The sequence below is a fragment of the Corvus kubaryi genome, unplaced genomic scaffold (genome assembly GCF_017639235.1).
Source record: "Corvus kubaryi isolate FWS band 111438036 unplaced genomic scaffold, C.kubaryi_AGA036_p1.0 37385, whole genome shotgun sequence".
In the NCBI taxonomy this organism is placed as follows: Eukaryota; Metazoa; Chordata; class Aves; order Passeriformes; family Corvidae; genus Corvus; species Corvus kubaryi.
Window position 1 is genome coordinate 35857215 of NW_024581127.1, and position 10432 is coordinate 35867646.

Below are 10432 nucleotides of genomic sequence, written 5' to 3' on the forward strand. Positions count from 1 at the left end.
GGCAAAAATAACTTTACATTAACCAAGAACTTGAGGTCTCTCTGTCCGTGCAGAGGGGAGCTCCAGGGGAATCAGGAACCAAGGAATGTTTGGATATCCCGGACTGGAACCAGTTCATGCAGCTCTTATGACCAGAGGATTTTTGGTACTTTTTTAATCCCTGATGATTTTTAGGGTCCTTGAGTCAGAAAACATCCTGGAAACCCCATCCTGGAGATCCCAGCAAACCCAAGGGAATTCAGCCAATTTTCCTGCCCTTGAGGTTGGATTTTCCTCCTCTTGGAGCTTCACCCTCCGTAATAAAAATCTCCCAGCCTATGGATCAGCCCTTCCAGCATGGTGGGACGGGGTTTGTGGTGGGCGCCAACTGGGGTAAAACCCACAAAAAATAGGGCAAAAGTAACTTTACATTAACCAAGAAGTTGAGGTTCTCTCTGTCCGTGCAGAGAGGAGCTCCTGGGAAATCAGGAGCCAAGGAATGTTTGGCTATCCTGGACTGGGACAAGTTCATGCAGCTCTTATGACCAGAAGGGAGATGGAAAGAGGATTTGGGGGATTTTTTTTTTAATCCCTAAGGAATTCTAGGGCCCCTGAATAGGAAAACAGTGGTGGCCACCAGCCTGGAAACCCCATCCTGGAGAACCCAGCAAACCCACAGGGATTCACCCAAATTTCCTGATTTTCCTCCTCTTGGAGCTTCACCCTCCATAACAAAAATCTCCCAGCCCTTGGATTTCGGGAAGGGGATTTAATTCCTTCCTTCATTGATGATACAACACAAGAGGAGAAGGCCCCTGTGGTGTCCTTGTCCCTTCACATCCCTTTGGCACTGTGACCCACAAAGGCTCCTCTGGAGCTGTCACTGGCTCCAAATCCATGCTCCTGCCTTTCCCTGGGATAACAGAGGGAAAAGAGCTACGGGGTTGATGTGGTTTGCTGGTGGGATGCTGGAGCCGTGCCAGCTGCTCTCACTGCTAATAAAATCTGGAATTTTTTAGAGGGATCAGGGGCTGGAGCTGCCTCCAACCACTCCTGGTCCAGGAGCAGGTCAGTGGGATTGTCTCAGGAGCAGGATGGGGCAAAGCAGGATTTCTCCTGCTCCAGGATTTCTCCTGCTCTGCCTGCGGGATCCCTTGTCCGCCGCTCGCTCTATCCTGTGGGACGGGACATCCTCAGCGCCACCTGTGCCTTCCCGAGCATCCGTGTGGAATTCCAGCCTCCTCTCCATCCTGAGCCCACTGGAGGGCAGCAGCTCCCTGTACAATGCACCCACTGCCCACGGCCCCCCCCAAAATCTGACCAGCCGGGCCCCCCCACCCACGCTGGCACCCAAGGGTGGGCACGGGTGTCCCTGGGGTGCTTTGGAGCCCAGTGCATCCCAAAAAAAGGCACTAATAGCAGTTTTAATCCCTCTATCCTGCAAAATCCTGCTGGGAAAAGTGTGCAAGGAGGAGTGAAGCCGAGCATTGCAATGCGGCTACGCCCTGAGCTCGTAGCAAACTCCAGCCGTCCTATGAAAAAAGGGGTGGAATTCTCCCGGCAGCACCGGGAGCACCACCCTCATCCTAAAAGCTGAGCCTCGCCCCCCTGTAGGGCTGCAGAGAGGGAATTGCTCCCCTGGGCTGACCCTAAAAGCTTTGCCAAGGTGCTCGCTGAGATTTCCAAGGTCAGCTCTTGGCTGGAGGTCCCCTCCTGGCCCGAGGTCCCCTCCCGGCCCTGTCCTCCCAGGACCTTGGAGGTACAAAATCCCTTCTGTGTCACCTCAGGTGACAGCAAACACCGAGAAGTTCATCAGGGCCACCAAGAGGGCTTCATCAGGGGGGTGTGAGGCCACCAGAGCCACCAGGGCTGGGGACCTCCGCTGGAGGACTGGGACCTGCGGGGGTGACGGCAGCAGGTTCAGGAGTGGCGATGGCACCTGGTGGAGCTGCACTAGAGGGCACAGTTGGGACACGCTGGGTCCTGTTCTCCACATCCCTTCGTCACCCTGAGCCACCCCGGTCCCAAATTGTCACATCCTCTGGCCACCCTTGGGTGTCATGTGGGTGGGGGTTCAGGTGCACTCAAGGGTGCTCAGCGCCAGAAATTCCCTTGGTGCTGCCCGACAGCCTCTGCCCAGCTGGGGCGGGAGAGGAGGTGCCACCAGCAGGGACCTGCCTGTCCCCAAGGCCCCTCATCCTCAGCTGCTTCCTACTGGGAGCGAAAGCTGGGATGGGGATAACCCCTTATCCCATCCCATGTGTGATCCATGGGGAGTGCTTGACCACCTTCCCATGATGGGAACGAGTGGGATAACCTGGGGATAACCCCTTATCCCATCCCATCCCATCACATTCCATCCCATGTGTGACCCCTGGGGATTACTTGACCACCTTCCCATGCATGGGAACCTGGGGATAATTTAGGAATAACCCCTTATCCCATCCCATTCCCTCCCCTCCCATCCTCACCCCCCCATGTGTGATCCATGGGGAGTGCTTGACCACCTTCCCGTGCATGGGAACAAGTGGGATAACCTGGGGATAACCCCTTATCCCATCCCATCCTGTGGGTGATCCCTGGGGAGTGCTGGATCATATTCCCACAGATGGGAACGAGTGTCTCCCATGTGGAAGCAGTTTAGACCTGGCCCAGGTGGAGCTGGCCTGGCAGTGGGACAGGGATGGAGAAGGGAATCTCCTTGGATCCCTATTTTCTGTAGGATATCGGTGTTTTTGAAGGGTCTGTGCTCTATAGTCCAAAAGAGGAGGGTCATGGAATAGGGAAATGGGGGACTGTGGTGGGAAGAAGGGAATTTTAAGGATCTGGAAGTCAGTGGGGACACCGTCATGGCTCAGAAAAAGCCCAGATGGTGTCGCCTCACTCTGCATGGCCGGATCACAGAATCATGGAATGGTCTGGCTTGGGATCCATCCCATTCCAACCCCCACCATGGAGAGGGACACCTTTCCCTATCCTAGAGCTTCATCCAACCCAGCCTTGAACACTTCCAGGGGTGGGACATCACAATTTCTCTGGAAAACCTGTGTGGCTGGGCCAGGCAGGGATTTGCCTCTGGATCTGCCTCAGCTTCTGGGAACCTGGGAAAACCAAATCTTGCAGCAGCTGGAAAAACTTCCTCTTGCAACACCCGGCAGTGCTTTGGAATGAAACTCCTGCATCTCCTCTTCCCTTTTTCTCTGACTCCTGCTATGCCCTTAGACTCCCCCAACAATCCCATCCTATTTGTTTTTCCGTCTCAGGAGCAATCCTCTTTTTCCCTGCAGCCACTCTTTCGTGGGGGTCCGGCCTTTAATGGGAAGGACAGAACGGAGGTGTTCGGAAATGGCTCCTGAATCTTTAATAAAGCAAACATTGCCTGGGCCATAAACATGGGATGACTGCTCCAGAGGCTCCCAGGATTCCTTACTTAACTCTGCCGTAATGGCTTTAATGGCCCGGCAGGGAGCTGAGGTGAAAGTCCTATTAAAAATGGATTCCCGAATTTAATTGAGGCTCCATCTGTGGGGAAAGACGGAGGAGAGTTCGCTCCACAAGAGAGCTGGGAAAAAAATCCCCACTCCAGCAGCAATTCCCAGCCCAAGTGGTGGCCCTGGGAATGTGGGATATTCAGTGGTGCCTCCCTGGGGGACACCAGCAGCTCCCTGGGACTGTGCCTTGCCTGAGAGGGGACATCGCAGTTTGGATGTTCCCATTGCAGGATGGGGGATGAGGATCCACAAAGTCCAGTGGGAAGTGCTGGAAGTGCCTCCATCCATACTGGGAAGCACTGGCCTCACTGGAGGGATGAGGGATTTTCATCCCTCCTGTCCGACCTGCACGTGGCCTTCCAGTGACCCTTCAGTGTCGAGCTATTCCCACTGGATTCTTGGTCCCATCCACATCGGCGACGTCAATCTGTTTGCTCCAATCCCATCAATATCCATTCCTCCATCGATCCATTAATTCACCTCTATCAGTTATCTATCCACCAGTCCAGCTCCCTATTTATCCATCCATCCATCCACCTATCCATCAGTCAGTCCGTCCATCCACCATCCATCCATCCATCCATCCATCCATCCATCCATCCATCCATCTCTCTTCCCATCAATCCATCCATCCATCCATCCATCCATCTCTCTTCCCATCAATCCATCTATCCATAGATCCACCCACCTCCATCCTTCCATTGATTCATCGCTCCATCCATCCACTTCTCCATCTATCCTGAGCTTTTCCCCACCCAGGGAAGCTTTGCACACTGAGACCTTTGCGGGTCACCAGGGATGAGCAGAACATTCCAGCTGGGAGACATCCCAGTGTCCTGGATCATCATGACCCAGGGCTTAACACCCAGAGCTGGGGTTATTTTTCCCAAAGAAACTGTCGGCAGGTGGATGAACAAGGAGACAAGCAGACAAGAAGCAGATGGATGGAAAGGAGGAATGAAAGAGGAAATATTTGGGATCAGGCTGGGAGATCAGTGGGAATCAGCCACGGATTAGTGAGGAAGAGGAGTTGGGAAAGGAGGAATTCACTCCTTCCTCCCCCCGTGCTACTCCTGGCGAGCCCCACCCTGAGTCAGCAGCTCTGCCGAGGTCACGCCACCCATGCTATTAATTGGATTAATAAAGATGTTTGTCATGGAGGTAATTAGCCGCTAATTGGGGATGACAAGGTTGTCAGGCTTTGTCCCTCCAAGGGACAATTTCTCGTTCCAGGCCCTCCCCTTTCCCAACACGCTCCGAGTCAATGGCATTAATTAAAAATCACGGAGTCCATAACCTTGTGCTGCTGAGCTCTGGGGAAATTCCCACCTCCGGAGCCCGGGGGACAGGGCAGGGTGGTGGCATTGTCACCTCCAGCCACCAGCTCAGCTGGGAATCCCAACTTTCTGAAGGAAAACCAAACTGCAACTCCCATAATACACAAGTATCATTTTCTTCCAGGCAAGGAAAAGCTCTTTGGAAAATGTTTTGTTAAAAGAAGATTCCCTGAGGAAAGATCTCAGCCCAACGATATCTCAGGGATGAGACATTCCCATTCTGCCCACATTTTCCCTGCCCTTTCCCTGGAGTGAATCCCTGTCAGTCACCAGCTGTGGATTGTCTCTGCCTCTCCCAGGAGTTCTTTTTTAGTGGGAATGGCCGACATGTATCCAAAATAATTCCAAACCTGTTGCCTCATACAGCCAGAACTCCCCGGGACAATCCTGCACAGCTGGATGCAGAATCCTGGAATGCTCTGCCCAGCTGGATGCTGCGCAGCTGGATGCTGAGCTGGGCATGGATCCTACGCAGGAATGAGGAGCCTGGCACAGCTGGATATGGCTCTGGCACAGCTGGAAAGTGAATCCAGAACATCTGGATGCTGAGCTCCACGTGGGAATCCAGAGCCTGCCACAGCTGGATACCAACTCCAGCCCAGCCCTGCACATCTGGATGCTGCCCAGCCCTGCAGGAAATCAGGTGCGGCCTCAACACCTCCGTAGCCTGGAAGTGCTGAATTTTCGGGATCAAACAAATCCAGGTTTAACCGGGAGAACGGAGCTATTCCCATGGTGTGGGATGTGAGGAAAACCAGGGAGTCACCACCAGGCAAAGCTCAAAAATTACCAGCAGGTGGGACTGGGAGAGTTGGGAATTCAGTGCCTGTTCCCGCAGCAGGAGCTGGTTGGGATGGGAGGTGACTCAAAGCTTAGAGAAAACAGGGAGGGTTCTGCAGTATGCAAGGATCTGGGCGGGTTTTCCTTGGATTCAGGTCAGCCCTGACTGAAAATGTGGCTTTTCCCGTGCCTGGTTGGCTTGGAGTCCCTAAATCCTTTGGATTTGCTCCACAGGGATGGGAAACTGAGGCACGTGGGGACAGCTCTGCTCTGCCCCCTTTTATCTTCCCTAATCACCAGGCTGAGGGATGGGCGGTGTTCCCTCAGCTTTTGATGGGATGCAATCCCATAATTTAATCCTTGCTGAGCCCAAATCTGCCTCCCTGCCCTGGATCCATGTGCTGGAAAACACGGATAGATTAAAGTGGATATTAAAGTGCTGGAACAGCCATTAAAAATTGCCATCCACGTGGAATGCTGCTTGGATAATGATCCTACAGAGACTTGGAATTCTTAATTACCCAATTTGGGGTGTGTTGACTTTATCCCGATTTTTTAAATTTTTTTTTTTTTTTAAATCTTTCCTTTGAATCAGACCAAGGTAAATACGATTATTCCTGTGGGTTGGGTATCCCAAAATAGCCATTTCCCTTCCCTATCCACAGGGAAAAGCTGCAGGTGTTGTGTCATCCTGATGTTTTTTCCAGCAAAACTCAGCAGAAAGGGATGGGAAAAGAAGCTGGGAAAGTGGGAAGCTCATCCAGCTGGATTTCTATCCTGATACCAGGACAGGTGGAACAGATGATGGAAAGAAGGGTTTCGATCCCTGAACCTGCCTGTTCCAAGAGGTCTGGGCTCTGCTTTGCCTGTTTTTCTCCACAGAAGGGAAGGCAGAGGATGGAAACATGATTGGAGAAAGGAGATCAGGCTCAGGAAGATTCCAAGGCTCATTCCCAAAGGATGAAAGGTGAAAAGGAAAACAGGGAAGAGCCAGCAGCGCTGTTTCCCAAATTCCTCTGGGAACCCCTGCAATGGATGGGGAGGCCACAGGGATGTCACAGGGTTCGGAATGTCTCTGTTCCCTGCTTTTTAAGCCAGGAGCTGCTTTGGGAAAGCTCTGGAATGAGAAGGGCAGGAGGCTCCGAGGAAAATCACGGCCAGAGTGATAAATCCTTGGAGTGGGGCTGATGACATAATAATGGAGCTATGATGCCATCCCAATCCTTCCCATTGATTTTTCCTTCCTTTTTTCCCACTTTTCCTCTTGCTGAACTGGCTTTTCCCATCCATTACCCTGCCCAAGCCCACACTGACTCTGCTCCTGCGGCTCATTAGATCCGGAGGTATCGATTGATCCCAACGAAGGCAGAGGGTGGAAAAGAGGAGTTCTTGTGTGGATGCAGCATCCTGGGGGTCCCCTCTCCAGGGAGACCCTTCCTGAGGTGCCAGGATGCTCCTGGGAGCTGGGAATACCAGCTGGGCTCTTAAACCTCATCCAGAGGGAGCAGGAGGGTCTTGGCTCAGAGCTGGGCTGGAATTTTGTGCTCCTGTTGCATGAGCTCAGGATGGTTTTGGGAAGGACCTTTAAAGGTCATCCAGTCCAATTCCCTGCAATCATCAGGGATACCATCACTAGATTGGGTTGCTCAGAACCTCATCCCGCCCTATCCACATTTTCCCTTGGAATGGAAGAATTTTCTCTTTTCCCCCTCCAAATCCAGGTCAGCATTCCCATTGGAGCTGCTCTCTCACGCCATGAGGAATCCAAGCTGGAGCCCCAGCACCTTCCCCCTCACCTTGCAGTATTTTCCCTGTCCTGGCATTCCGGCTCCAGCAGGAAAAGTACCAGGCTAGCCGGCTCCTCCACAGCAGACAGAATTCCATCAGAAATGCAAGGACAAGCATTAATCCCGAGGCTCCGTGGAGCCCGGCTCTGCCAAGGAGCAGGGAGCAGCTTCCCAGTGGGATCCCTTCTCCAGCCCCACTGTCCCTCTCCACCACCACTTTTCCAGCCTCAGGGATGGAGGGAAAAGCAGGAACCCCCCTCATATCCAGCTTTCCAAGGAAGCAAAACCCATCCCACAACTAGGGTGTTGCCCAGAAGAGTTTCACATCCAAAATCTGGGAATAAAAAGATGGATATGGAGATGATTCCTGGCAGGTTTGGAAGCACTGAAACCACGTCAAGCCCTGGGGAGTGTGAATCCCACCAGGATGTCCCCATTTCCTGGGAAGAGCTCCTCCCTTCCTTGCTCTGTCCCCATTCCCAGGCTTTCCAAGCCTTGGGGAAAGGCCATGGATGCCAAGCTCAGCTGGGAAAGGGGGAAATGGGGAGCAAGGAGCAGCTGATGGATCCGCAGAGCTGCTGCCAGTGATTTCCTGCCGGGAAAATCCATCCATCAGCCCGGCATGAGCCGAGGAGTCACCGCTGGAGCCACCAGCTGTGGAGCACATCTGGCAGGGGCAGGGGGACATCCCCATCCCAGAAAACCCCTGGAATTATCCTGATTTCCAGGAAAAAGCACCTGTCTAGGGAATGGAGCAGCAGTGAAGGATTGCAGCTGGTGCAAGGATCCCACCTCGGGATGGGAATTGGGATGAGGGTGGGATGAGACGGGATTTTTCACCCCAGATCCCAACAGATGCAATCCAGGGATGAGGAGGGACAGGGATGTCAAGCTCAAGGAATCCTGGGATGCCCGCAGGGTTTGGGAATGGTGTTCCCCAATTCAGCACCCAGGACTGAGTGAGGCCTTTGGAGCCTTGTCTGTCCCTATGGATCACGGACACATTGCTGGGGACATGGAATCTCCACCTTGGAGCATTTCCTCATCCTGGCTGTGATTTTCCAGCCCCATTTTTTCCCTGGAGCTCACCAGATCCTACTGAAAATTCCCAGAGAGCTCTGGGATTCTTCTTCTCACCCCTTCTTTTCCATCCTTTGCTTTTCCCTCCCTTCCTGCCCATTTCCACACCTCCCTGGAAAACCTCCAAGGGACACATTCAGAGCCGGGAGGGCTTGGAATGAGCACTTTGGAATTCCCACCCAGGCAGCATTTGAGGAAAACCCCTCCAATTCCCTGTGTGTGCTCAGTCTTTGCTTCCATGGATGAGCTTTTCCTCATGGAGAGGGGCTGGATCTGACTCTGAGAGTGCAAATTCCCTGGAAAAGTGCTGTGTGTGCAAATCCATGCGCAGATGGTCCCTGCAGCCGGCTGGTCCCTCGTGGAGCGTTTTTAGGGATGCATGGATGCCCCACAGAGGGATGCAGGGGGTTATGGAATGTGCTCCTTTAAGAGGGAACGGGCGTTTTTGTGGAGCTGGCACTTTGGAGCGTGGAATGTTAAGGCTGCAGTGGGAATTGCTCCCTGATATTGAACAGGTAAATAAAGCTTGGAAAAAGCCTCTGGAAAGGGGCTGTGGATGAAGCAGAATTCCCGGGAGTGTCCTTAACCCCCAGTTCCAGCCCCACAGCGGGGAGCCCTGAGCAGCTCCCGATCCTCTTAACCCTTTCCTCATCCTTTGGAATCCTGGAATCATAAAATTCCTGTGCTAGACTCGGATCAGGAGGGGCAGGACCAGAGAGGTCCAGCTCAGCAGGACCTCAGGTGGTCAGGAATAATCCTGGAGATCTGCACACTCCCAAAATTCCCTGTTTGCCCATGGAGCTGCTTTGCTTTGGGAGCAGCCTTGGAGAGGGAAAATCCAGGATTTTGGAGATTGGCGTGGTTTGTGTCCTACAGCAAATCCTGGAAGTCTGAAATCCTTCCTGCAACTCAGGCACAAGGTAGGGATGAATCCCATTTTTCCAGAGCTTCCAGCAGCAGGAGAAGGTCTCCTTCCAGTCTGGGAAATGAATCCCACAATCCTGCCCTCTTCCCAAATCCTTCCCACTCATCTCATCCCTCATCTGACCCCTCCCCATGGAATGTTTTCCTTGTGCCCATCCTCACTGTTGATAACCAGGAAGGATTTTTGTGGCCTGAGCAGATTTTCAAGGATTTCAACTGGAAAAGTCTGGATGATGCTTCCCAACATCTCCATATGAGCACCACTGCTCCTATTCCTACAATTCCAAAAACCTACAGCTGGAAAAGGCCCAGCCACATCCCCCAATCCTGGATTTATGGAGTGGAAACAAGCTCATGATCCCACGCTTCCTCCCCGATCCTACCTGGATGTAAAACATTCCAGTTCCACCAAAAGGGCCAATATTTTACCGGGATTTTCATGTCCCCTCAGGAATCCATCTGTGGAATTCTTGCTGGATTGTCCCCACACACCTGGTGGCCCTCAGCTGCGGGATTTGGGTGGATTCATGGTGGATCTCCTTCAGGAATAGCCAATGAAAATATGATGTTTTTTTAAATGGGAAAAGAAGGAGAAGAGGAATGAAAATAAAGGTGAAAACCCTGCAGAACTTGAATAAGAAGGAGTTGGGGATAGGAATTTGTTATTTAAACAAAATTCCCAGAAAAAAAGTGGTGTTCGGATGGGCTTTAACAGCCCAAATTCCACAGATATTCCAATGAACTTATAATATTATTTCTGTGTCTATGTCCAAAACCAAGTGGTTTCCTCTGGTGGCTTTTTAGGAAGTGTTTTCATTTAGGGAAAAACTTGGGAATCAAAGCCATTTCATTTTCTCATGGAAAACAGAGAATTTCAGGAAAAATAAGGATAAATGAAAGAAAATCCCACCTGAGGTAAATCCAAGGATTTTTGTGCCTTTATTAATGGATTTTTAATTAATTCAGGAGTGAAAATGGGGCTGGCCTGATCCAGCCTGGAATTTGGTGGGATTAAAATTCGCAGCAATGTTTTCTCAGGGCAGGGGGAATGTTT